This window comes from Psittacula echo, assembly GCF_963264785.1.
Source record: "Psittacula echo genome assembly, chromosome: 4".
Taxonomy (NCBI): domain Eukaryota; kingdom Metazoa; phylum Chordata; class Aves; order Psittaciformes; family Psittacidae; genus Psittacula; species Psittacula echo.
The window spans coordinates 76514744-76527306 of record NC_137738.1 but is presented as its reverse complement, the minus strand read 5'-3'; the positions used below and the strand labels follow the sequence as shown (position 1 = coordinate 76527306).

At 36.8% G+C, this 12563-nt stretch overlaps 1 protein-coding gene across 6 annotated transcripts in view; it reads left to right on the top strand.

The window, feature by feature from the left end:
• RIMS1 (regulating synaptic membrane exocytosis 1) overlaps positions 1-12563 on the top strand; it is a gene marked incomplete at both ends in the record, with an annotated part of 304350 nt that overhangs the window by 264931 nt on the left and 26856 nt on the right. The gene's annotated exons all lie outside the window — the stretch shown is intronic.

Sequence of the window (12563 nt, the reverse complement as noted above, 5' to 3'; positions counted from 1 at the left end):
GGAATTTCTTCCAGCACAAGAGTTGAGTACAAACGGTGGAATTGATATCTGAGCAAATGAGTGGCAGTTATATAACTTGGATAATAGGTTGTACCTGTAGTGGCAACAAATGTTTTCAAAAACTTCCTTTGATTTCTTAGTCAAGATTAAATCCAATATTTTTTCTTAAAAACAACAGTGGCAATTTGGGGTCAGTAATTTCAGATAAATTAGATGACAGCATGATGCTTCATTAGGAACATAAGACTTCCAATTCTTTTTTGCGTCTTCAGAAATCTTAAAAGCTTCCTATCTGCATATCCTGAAGGAACAAAAGCTCATGCTGAAAGATACAACGGAAAAAAAACCACTGTTTTAAAATCCCCATTCTGCTCCTATTGAACCCCAGTGAAGATTTTTGCTCTTGTCTTCAGTGGGAGCAGGATCTGGCCTAGAGGGTTTTTCTTACTAAAAGAAGGAAAAGAAAGAGGAAAAGCTTCAGCCTATCATAGAACGCATATGCACACATATTGCAGCAACCCTCTCACATAGTCAGGGCAATCTAAACTAAGGTAAGTAACAATATTGTTTATTTATGTCATCAACTATTTTACCCTTTTACCTTGCTTTTCTTTTGTTGCCAGATGAGCAGTAGAAGTGATTCTTTCAAATGTGAAGTTTGGTCAGCATTAACTAAAAAGATTGTAAATAACTTTTCTACACAGCTTATTTATGGATTTTGAGCCAGAAAGAATATTTTCATGTAGTTGGACTAAATGATAGATGTAGTAGGTGTCTTTGAAGCCCAGAACTATAATTGATATTGTGTTGCTCAAAATTTCACCCTGCCTTAATATTATTTATACAGGAAGATGGTATTTGAGATGCATCAAAATCAATGGCATACTCTTAAAGTAATAAAAAGTGTTACTGTACTACAGAAAGGATTTTAGGTTGGTGTTTTACTCCACTTGCTATAAAGAAAATGTTTTAAGTATTTTCCAGAATGTTTTCGTGGTTTGATCTAGCGTTCCTTTTAACTCCTAAATGTCATTGAAATAGGAATTGCCATGACAGAGCAAATCTTTTTTCCATCTTACTCTAGTGCAGCTCTGACCAGGAACCAGGGCTGTACGCCTAAAAGGAAGGCACAGGGGGCTACTAAACATTTACCTTGCATGAACCCTAACTCAGTGAAGTTAATAAATAACTTGAAATCTAAACTGTGACTTTGAAATACTTTTCAGCATTATCTGTTTAAAGCTGAAATGTTCCCATTCATCATGAAATGATACTCTAGCTCTCTGAATTTTGCTTGGGGTAAATTTCAAAGCAGTGGGAATTTTGCAAGGAATGGCGCACCTAAAGTTATAATGAAACTCAAACAGCATACCAAATATGAAAAGTATGATTATGTATTATTTATGACTGTAAAACAGAGTTGAGAGTGATATTTATTTTGCCTTTCCATGGCTCAGCAAACAGTACTATCTGTGGTAAAAGCAGAACAAATAAAATGTGGCACGTTTTATCAGTCACAATTTTGTTAATTAAATTATGTCACAGATCAGTGAGTTGAATTAATACATTTTTTAGAGCAATATGCACATGACATTTGATAGGTTTTTTGCTGGAGAGTAGATACTCATGCTCTAAATCAGGCACCCACTTTCCTTCCTTTCTGTTGTGTACAAAAGGGAAGGAGAAATTTGAAAAGGTCTAATTCATTGTAATGTCTTATGCCTAAGTATCTTAGTAATGTCTCCACTACTGAGATTTAAAACAAAAACCTGTTTCGACAGTATAATATAAACAAAGTGCTTAAAATTGATGTTGTGAAAATTGCTTCTAATAGCCAAATTCTGAGTTTTAAAACTGATGTGGAGGTGTATGGGCCTCCAAAAACTGGTATCAGATATGAAATTTTGTTACAGATCTTCAGCAACTGAAGGTATGCTGTTGACACAGAGCAGGTATTTTAAAGCAAGTATAAAAAATACAGAAATGTATGTGCAGCCTCCTTAGTTTTTCTTGTCTTTGTCAGTTTAATTTCTTTTCCTATGATTTGCGTGATTGGAAGTCAGGTCTGCGTGACATAATACAGTCCTTTGTTTCTGAAAACTCAGAAAAGAAATGAAACAAAAGGTCAGGTATTTCTTGAAAAGTGGAGCTTCCATGGTTTTGTGGAACATGTAGGCCTGAAATTCTGGTTTGCTACTGTCTTCGAAACCAGCAAAATTAATTTTCCATCTTGCCTGTTTTCATTTGAAGAAATTGTCAATAAGGGCTGAATTTTACTTTAAGTAATTCTTGATTTTAGCATACTGTACAAGTTTAATCTTATATAACAATAGAAGTTATGTGTATGGAACTGGTACTAGGTAGCTATTATTTCTAAGATTTTATTGTCTTTTCAATTGAAAAAAGGAATGTGTGTGTGAGCCTGTGCATGCATGTATGGGTCTATATATACACACGTGGACCACTTTGCATACATGGGGCAGATCCACTTGCATCTTAGATTTAGAAAGGACCAGTAATCCCATTATTTTGTGCAACCTTTTTCAATGCTGTTGGAAAATATTTATGCTGAATATGTGCCTTATAAGATTGTTAGTGAAAGAATTGGGCTTTGTTTTTGTGTAAATCTGCAAGGAAAAGTGTATCTTTCTGCTGCACCTTCTTTTTGATTGTGTTCAAAATTTCATAATACTTCTAATAACTGTTCATCGAAATAACGAAATCCTTACTGTGCTTTGTTCGTTGTGCCCACAAATTCGATAGATTTTATAGTTCAGCAAAAAAACGCTTGTAATCTTCTAGCAGTATTCCTAATGGAAATCCAGCTCGGCTGTCACAGTTAAAAAGAGAAGCAAAGCCCTTAGAAAGACCACAGAAGAATGAAAATAGCTCCAGGCATATTCAGTTAAATTTCAGTTGTAATCCAACTTTTCTAGCTTTCTTTGCAAGCCTGTATTTTTGCATATAGATATATACATATATAAAAATTAAACATATAACTGCAGATTTTCTAAATAATTACAGCATCTAAACTTTAAATCTTAGGAGAATTACAGGAAAACAGATTATGATAGGAAAGCATCATCTGTTGTTCTGATTTTGTGATACAGAACTTTATTGCCCTAAAGATACTCTTATATTAGTTCCCAACCACTAAGTGACTGAAGGCAGTATTGATTCCTGCATTTTGATTTGGGGGTCCTCGGTTTGTTTTTAAAAGAGATAAAAACTGCTGCCGTAGGAGGAAAGAATTTTGTTACAGAATTTGTACCATAAATAGAGACATAATAATGCATTTCAAAGTGGATATAGGTAATGGTCACCAGTGAGATCAGTTCTGGAGAACAGAAAAAGCTCAGTCTCAAATAAACAGAAGTATTCCCATTCCTAGATCCCTCTCAGTTCACCTGGTGCATGCAGAGGTATCACAATATCACAGTATGTTAGAGATTGGAAGGGACCTGCCTTAGGAAGGTGAAAAGGTTCCATCCTTTTACTTTCTAACCCCTGGTCTGCAGCTGGGGGTTTAGAAAGGTCATCTGCTAGTAGGAGCATGCTTCTCTTGTTCTTTTGAAGTGCTAACAGTGCTTAGCAACCATTCTGACACAATATCTTCACCATCTTGCTATCAGAGATTTGGTAGTGCCACATCTCTATGACATACCTGGGTCGGAGCAATCCCAGGCACGGCTACAGGTTGGGCAGAGAAGAGATTCAGAGCAGCCCTGCAGAGAAGGACTTGGGGGTGTTGGTCGATGAGAAAATGAACATGAGCCGGCAGTGTGCGCTCGCAGCCCAGAAAGCCAACCGTATCCTGGGCTGCATCAAAAGGAGTGTGACCAGCAGGTCGAAGGAGGTGATCCTGCCCCTCTGCTCTGCTCTCGTGAGACCTCCCTTGGAGTATTGTGTGCAGTTCTGGTGTCCTCAACATAAAAAGGACATGGAACTGTTGGAACAAGTCCAGAGAAGGGCCACGAGGATGATCAGGGGACTGGAGCACCTCCTGTGTGAAGACAGGCTGAGAAAGTTGGGGCTGTTCATCCTGGAGAAGAGAAGGCTGCGTGGAGACCTCATAGCAGCCTTCCAGTATCTGAAGGGGGGCTACAAGGATGCTGGGGATGGACTATTCATTAGGGACTGTAGTGACAGGACAAGGGGTAACGGGTTCAAACTTAAACAGGGGAAGTTTAGATTGGATATAAGGAAGAAATTCTTTACTGTGAGGGTGGTGAGGCACTGGAATGGGTTGCCCAGGGAGGTTGTGAATGCTCCATCCCTGGCAGTGTTCAAGGCCAGGTTGGATGAGGCCTTGGGTGGCATGGTTTAGTGTGGGGTGTCCCTGCCCATGGCAGGGGGGTTGGAACTAGATGATCTTAAGGTCCTTTCCAACCCTAACTATTCTATGATTCTATGATTCTATGAAATACTCAGCCTGATGCAGTTGTCTGCTGAGTCAGCAAGATGGATTTTTCTTTAAGGCAAATGGAAGGAGGACTGACTGCGGTTTTGTTTGTTTTAAAAGAAAAACTTAAAGGAATGTCATTCTTCATCCACCCCACTTCTGATGACTTTCCTATCAAAAGCATTGACAATAAGCATTTCAAAGGAACTGCAAAATAGTTTGGGAATGTTTACTTAAGATATCCAATATACTAAACAGTACCCGTAGAAAGACTGAAAATAACAGCTTTGAGATAAATATAAACAAAACTACCAGAGATGTGACTGGTGAGCCTTTTGAGATATGGGCTCTATTTTTTTTTCCAAATCTTAGTTCTTTGAGACTACTTTTATTTTCCAAGATGCTCAACACCATTGATGTCAGTATTCTTACTAGTTTTCCATTGACATTGCTTGAGAAATATTAGTGATCTCATGTAAGAGAAATATGAGACTTTGAATGTATATTGTTCCCATTACTGGCTCAAAAGAGTTCACCTTCTGAGGCTGATCTTAAGAAGTCTTTCTCTTACGGTTTCATCGAATAACCGAAGTTTAGGTGAATGTTTAGAAAAGACAACCCCATCATTATACAAATTGTCCTGCAATGGTGGAGAGTATGATGGTTCACTGGAAGTACTTCATAACTGTTAGCAAGCACAACTATGATGTGCTAAAAATAACACTGCCTGGGAAACACGGAAATTAATCATAGTAAAGCAGTCTTTCAGGATCAGAACTACAGCATTTCAGAGTAGACACTGCTAGGAAAAAATAAATCTCAGTTTTTCATTCTCATAGTCTTTGGGAATACTAGCAGAGAGAATTATCTGTCCATCCTTGTAGTAATTTTTTGATGCAGCGGAAAGTTTCATGCAGGTCTAGATAGTACAGAGAGATAAAGCAGATAATAAATCAGAAGTAAAATATGCTGGAGGGTGGGGGCCTTTGGGATAAGGAGGGTTTGTTTGTTTTCTTTCTTGAGAAAGACATTGCTTCTTTTCATGATTTTATTACTTTTTCACAACCTTTTCTTGCAGTGGGCAGGCTTTTTTTTTTTTTTTTTCACAACTCATTTTGATTGTCTGAGTTTCAATTATAAACAATGAAAAAGCTGCATTTCTGAGCATGATTCTTTTAACTCATAACATTTTTTCATATCTTTTATTATGTTTGTGTAAGAAATTGTGTTTATTTAAAATTTCTATTTATTTGATAAGAAAGCCGAGAGGTAGACAAAGTTCAAAAAACTTATCTAGACTTCAATAAATCATCTCTTAATTATTAGACTGGGTGGAAAGCATGGATATTAGTAAGGAATACTGGATGTCAGGAGCAAACTCATTAGAAGGCAGGCATCAGCTGTTTTTATTAAAACAAGAGCAAGAGAGTGCTTACTGACTTTTTAAGATAAAAAGCACAGGCAGATCTTGTTAATATTTTAGTGAGAGATAGTGTGTATGCTGATAGAATGTGCTGATGATACTGATTCAGAAAATATGTTGGTTCCAGGTGATGTAGAGGAAGGAGGGATGAACTTGAGGACTAGAATAATAGAACTCAGATAAAATGTGATAATGCAGATTGCAAGATCATTGTTTCCAGAATAACTAATGAAAATTTCCAGATGCAGTCTGGGAGCTCTGTTATCTAGAAAAAACAGGAGGAGCAGGAAGACATTGATATAATAAAAATCACAGGCTGAATGTAAGCTATGTGTAAGTATCTGGCCAGGGAAAAGGCAAATTCTATCCTGGGTGCATCAGGTAAGATGTTCCCTTGGAGACCTATGAAAATGTTAACATCACTGAATGAGGCACAGCTGACAGCTCATCTGGAATACTGAAATTGGATGCTGGATTTCTGTGGGAATTGAGACCCTGAAGGATGATTTATTGCCTGATTTGTTCAGCCTATAAAAATGAAGGCTGAACATGGATATGATTAGTCTGTACTAATGCAATGAGAGTAAACATCTAAAAAGCAGAAGAGTTTTTTAAGCTAAAGGGCAACACCATAAGAAACTGTGATATAAGAATGGTTATAAATTATGAGTAAATTTTGTATTTGTTTTGAAATTACAGTAAAGTTTCTATCAGTAGAGAGAGGTATCTTAAACCTCTCAAAGCATTTAACACACTAGGGACAAAACAGCACTTTGGGGGGTTTTGTCTAATATAATATCCCATTGCTGTGTTCATAGGATTTCTTTTCTGATGTTCTTTTTTGTTGCCATCTCCTGTTCATCCAGCTGAAATGCTACGATCTCAACTTTCCTAATGTAGATTCAGAAAATAATCTTGAGAGTCGGAATTCCCATGAGTTTACAGCTGTGCAGTTACTCCACAGGTTTAGTTTAGTCTTCTGTAATTCACTGTGTTGTAGAGGAGAATTTTCACGTATTTGCTGGCATCAGGCATTTATCTCTTCGAGGATACCTACCATTTACACATGGGCTTCCTTACCTACAGATACCTCAGTTTTGTTACCTCAAGTCTGCACACTTTGCAAGTATTTTTCTTAATGTTAGACCGTGTGTCCCTGACAAGTAACTTTCTACAGCCTCGCAGAAGTGTGGTGCCCTGTCCTGCAGCTCACTCATTAGCTTTGTTTTGCTGTTCAGTATTATCTCTGTGAGACTCCTTCCTATCCTGTCCGGTTTGTTGTTTTTCCCAGGGCAGGCCATTAGTGCTTGCTTTGCGTTGTTGCAGTGATCTGTGAGGACAATGGCTCTGTTGCACAAAAAGAAGGATGGAGGGAGATTGACATTAAATGGACTTTTCTTTTCAGCCAAGCTAAAAGAAGTCTGTAGTGCTGCAGCAGGGTTCATTAGGGACAGAGACAGGATCTGGGCTCTAAACTTAACTGACACCCTGGCGGCAAAATGCAGTCCCCTGAAGCCAGCAAAAGCTTCATAGAGGCCCTGCATGCACTCAAATGTTTATACAGCAGGAGGGGGAAACGAGCAAATGGATTAAGAAGAATATTGCAAACAAAGAAGACCTGATTATTTTTGTAAGAGGAACTCTTTGTTCTAGTAATGATACTTAATTCCTTGAAACTGTTGAGTGAATGTAAGCATGTTCTCTTTTGTTTACCATTGCCGTCTGAGGAATTCACTACCCTTAATAGAAACATAATTCAGTTCCAGTTACTCATCTTCCAAAAGATTTCCTAATAAGGGCTAGCATTTTCAAACAATGTCCTGCTGCTCTGCTGAGTTTGTGTTACATGTGGCTCTTCTCCTTTTCCATGAAATACAAATTTTGACTGCCTTCTGTTACGTGGTTGGTTTTGACTTGTACTCAAAAGTATTCATTTGCTTTCCTATTTGCAATTTCTACCTAGATTATTTTTAACAGAGATATAACAGTAGTTTGGGCTATTGCCTATATATAAGTAGCATGGTGTTTAGGAAAATTTACTGCTTTCCAAAAGTATAATCTTGATTTTAGCTGGCTGTGTCATACATGTCTTGTAGAACTATAATTTCAAAATATGTCAAATGTATTTAATAAGTGTTGCTTCGGTATTTTTCTATTTTACTTTTTATGAAGTGTTTTATAGAAATACCGACTGGTAATTCTGACTGTATTTGAGTGAGCTGTGTTTGAAAACAATTTTTATCTGCTTTTTTATCCGATTCACGCTGTGTTCACAAGTTTTACTTTGTGCAAGTAAAAACACTGAGTTGAAATAATATCAAAGTTATGACAGAAAAAACAAATAGAGCGATGACAAACTACTATGAAGAGTGGGAAAAAAGTCTACTTATCTTCGCATTAAACATTTCTGCATAAGTGCCTACCTGTAAGGGAATGTCAGCCTTAAACTTGAATTTTATTACTCTTTATATACTTCTTGCCTGATGAGGTCCACAGCTTGTGGCTTCCTTAAACTTGCGGGATTATCTGGAAAGGCTTAGAATACCCGCAGTGATCCAGAGGAAGAATGCTCTAATTCTGTGGTACAGGAATGAATTCCTGTCTCACAGAAATAAAAAAACCCCTTTGTTTAGAGTTTAATTTTAGTAGACCTGAAATTATTTTTATTTCCTTTCCAAAGCAGTCTTTTCATAAGATTTAATCTTTGTTTGAATGAGATAGCCTGCTCAGCATGGCACAACTCATTCAATTTTTAAGCATTCACTTGGGAGCTCAGGCTATCTAGTTTAAAACTTGAAATAATAGAAATAAAACTGGGAAGAATAGAAATAGCTGGATGTGCACAGGGCTTTTCCAAGGGGGGGGGGGGGCGCAGAACTGTCTTGTCATATACAATCATCTACTCAAATGGCTGCTCAAGATGTCACAACTTTTTTGTTGTGTTTTGCAGTTTCTTACACTATGGCCTTTTTCCTGATACTTTTAACAACTGTAACACAGTTTCAAAGAGCAGATCAAAATATTTTGTAGGAAGAGAACTTTGAAATCTGGCCAGTACATTATAGTATTTCTTACAAACCATTCGTGGTATTATTTTTCTCAAATAACTGAAGAATTTGCAATAATGTAAAAAATTTTTTTAAATAATTCTTAATTTTTCCCTGCAAACACAAACCTGAATTTTTCTTTTCACTCTTTTCTTTTACAGATCACCTTTAATATTTTGGTTACTTCAGCGTAGTTATAGTCAAGATAAAGTAGGTCTTTGCATCTAAATACGGGCAGAGACTCTTCTTTGAGTCCAGCACAGTATTTCAAACACAAGTATCATATCTCTAAGTCCATTAGGGGTGAGAAATTATTTAATCCTGAATCTTTTATAAAATAGTTTTATTTAAAAATAAAGAAGTTTTGACTTTTTAAAATATTGAAGGGGTTTTTTTCTACAACCTTTATAAAGGTGTTTTAATCATACATTTGATGGTAAGATAGCAATGGGCTGAGTTTAAAAAAAGTGGACAGAGGCACTTAAGTCAGTCTTGTTTAGCAATTTACATGTGAATGTGAAGATGGGCTTTGAGGGATTTTTCAGTGTTTTTGTTGGCTAGGAATAAAACTGCTAGCAACAGAATCCACTGAATATAACCTAAGACAAAAAAAGGATCAAGTGTCTTTAAGGGATTTTCAAGGTTAATAATGATAATAAGGATAACAATAAAGCTTGCTGCCTTTATTGCAGCTGATGATGTTAATTCTATTAAAAAAATCTGTATACATATCTATATAGAGTCTGCAACGCAGATAATGCCCCTTAGATACTCTAAATTGTGTGTCGTAAGGAATGAAATATGCAGAACTCAAATTATGAAAAAAAAATGTTCCCAGGTTGTTTTTTTTAAATAATTATCAAGGGTTTTGGCAGTTCATAAGTTGAATGAAAAATTATATGAAATCTATCAGCTTATGGTGTCCATCTTGAAAGGACACAATTCAGCGTATTTCCTTAAATATGAAGAAACATGAATGACATTTTAGAACAAAATGTGGACAGCATCAGACAGAGCAGGTATCAGTTCAGAAAACACTTCAGTGTTGCTGAATCTCCCTTATTTTTTATTTTTCTTTTTTTTTTTTCTAATAAAATATTTAGCTGGAAAATTTCACCCAGCTTTGCAAAGCCATGTTGGTACATTGTTGCCCCATGTAGGAGCTCTGCATGCAAATAGTAAGAGTCAGGGCAACAGCCACGCTGTGTGCAGCCCGTCTTCTCTCTGAGCACAACTGAGGTACAGTCCTGAAAGCAACTCCCTCCTCCAATACTTTCTACAGATCATGAAGGGATCAGCTGGCTGAGACCCAGATAACAACAGCATTGCAGGACAGGAGGATATCATAAACGAGGATAGTCACTGGCCCCGTTCCCACATGCATCTCTGGCAGCATATCTGCTAGGCAGGGCTATTGGCCAGTCCAATGTTGACTTTGTTTCCAAGAAGAGAAGGAGCAGCAGTCTAATGTAAACAGTGTGACAAAGGAGTTTGATCTCTGATTGCATAACTTTTATTGCCCAGAGTCCACTTTGTACTTTAGATGGCATATAAATTAAATTAACGTAAGTAATAACCAATTTGGCAAGTCTTAAAGTAGAACAAAGATAGAAGAGATGAAAACAAGCACATCGTATCACCTGCTAGTTCAAGCTTGCTTCCTGCCAACCAATTCGATATACGAAGAGATGGGAAAAAAAGGGATTGAGGCACTCAGAGAATTTCTGCTTCTTCAGAACAAAGCTAGGCCCTTCAGTGGCATCCACTTGCACTTCATGTATAAACGTTTCTCATGAGCAGTGGGGGTTATCCCATGAAAATGATTTCTCTGTGTGTGTGTGAATGACTTTCCTCAAAACATACCAGGCATGATTTCTTTTAAAGGAATTTGGTTGGAGACTAGTGAGAATTTAACGGAGGTTTTGTCTTTGAATATGATTTTTTATTTTTACACTGTATATTTCTTTTCTTTTGTACATGTACTGGTATTTCAAGTGTTTAAATTAAACTGCAGTGATTTTTAGCCACTCCATTTGACTTGCCACTTTGTTGCATCTGCTAGATTTTCTCCAAATTGTCAAGAAAAGACAAAGGAAAGAAACAGCTCACTAAGTCAGAGAGGTTGGGATCTCTAAGTAATTGTGCCCCTACTGTCAAAGTGAAAATATTTTCATCATCTGTGGCATATGTTTACAGTTTCATCAGCATTTTTAATATTATGTGAATTCTCTATAGTTTGATAAGCATATGATTTTGAGAGTGTGATTGGTAATATGTCTTTCAGAAGGGGACCAATAGTGTAAAATGTTAAGTTTGTTTAAATCTGTCTTGATTTCTATTGCATTGTTGGGTGCTATGTATATCAGTTGTTTCACATAACTTACTCTGAGTAAGGCCTGAAAATACTGTGCAATATTGAAGTTAAATTACCGGTTTTGTTGTGCAGACCTCAATATAGTTGCTTACTTAGACCTCAGTAAACCTAACATATTGCCTCTATATATCCTCAGGTCTCTGTTGGAAGGTTCGTCCCTGAACTTCCTTGAATTTACTAAAATTTGACAATTGTTTAGAATTTTTCAGGCTGAAGTCTACAAATATTTAACTGCAGTGTCATAGACTTAAAACATTCAAAGTACTGAAAGAGTAAACTAGGCGGCTATTTTTTTTTGATGATGATCTGTTGTGTATTTCTCCTCATAACTTACCTGAGAATTGCTTTGCAATTACATAGTATTTCTAAAAGTCCTTGATGCTCACAGACAAACGCTCATACAGAGTTTATTTCATTTACCAATATAGTCATTTTTCATATTGCAAAAATTGAGTTTCTGATGCCTGATAGCTTCAAAAGTGTTGCTGTACAAGAAATCTTAGAAATGAGAGGTTTTCTTCTGGGAAGCTCTAGATGTCTGGCAATCCCAGCAGAAATTCCTTGTGTGATAGAAGCTTGACTAATCAGAATTGCCTACACTTTCCTACTAGCTTCTGAAAAATGCAAGATTGGATATTACTGAAGAAAGAAACTGATCAGAAGAGTCTGTATGAGGAGGCAATGTGAGATACTGCCTCTTTGCACTGTCAGTGCAGAAGACAAACCGCTTCACTCTCCTCTGAGCACTCTTGCTGCCTTCTCTCCTGGTTCATCATGGCTTACAGCTCACAAGTGCAGTCAGACAATAGGAATTCAAGGGGTTTAATGCTAAGTGTAGAGGAAGCAGTTGTCTTTCTGCTTTACCTTACATCTGTGATTTATGAAGCACAGAAGTTTTGTGGTTAGGTAAGATAGAGTGGCTGCCCAAAACAGACACCCAGTTTCTGGTTTTTCAAAGCTTGGATTAACTGGGTAACTTCAATTTTAAATGGTGCTTGTAAAATACCAGTTTGAAACACTACTGAAAGTTGGTGGGTTTAATGGTGGCTTTTGTGTCTTTGGGATAAAAATCAATGTCTTGGGAATCCATTTATTTGTAATGATTTCTCTGATCTCAGAACAGAATTTTTTCAGATTGATGAATTATCTTAGCTCAGGTATATGCAAATGGATTTGCTTTTTATAAAACAGATTCAAATATCCGAAAAGCTCTCCCAGGGAGCAATCTCAGCTGTTTTGATTAGCTTTGCGTTTACATGGCTGCTGATGGCTTTATTTATAGCTCTGCTGTTTGATTACATTTGATGATATGAAGTG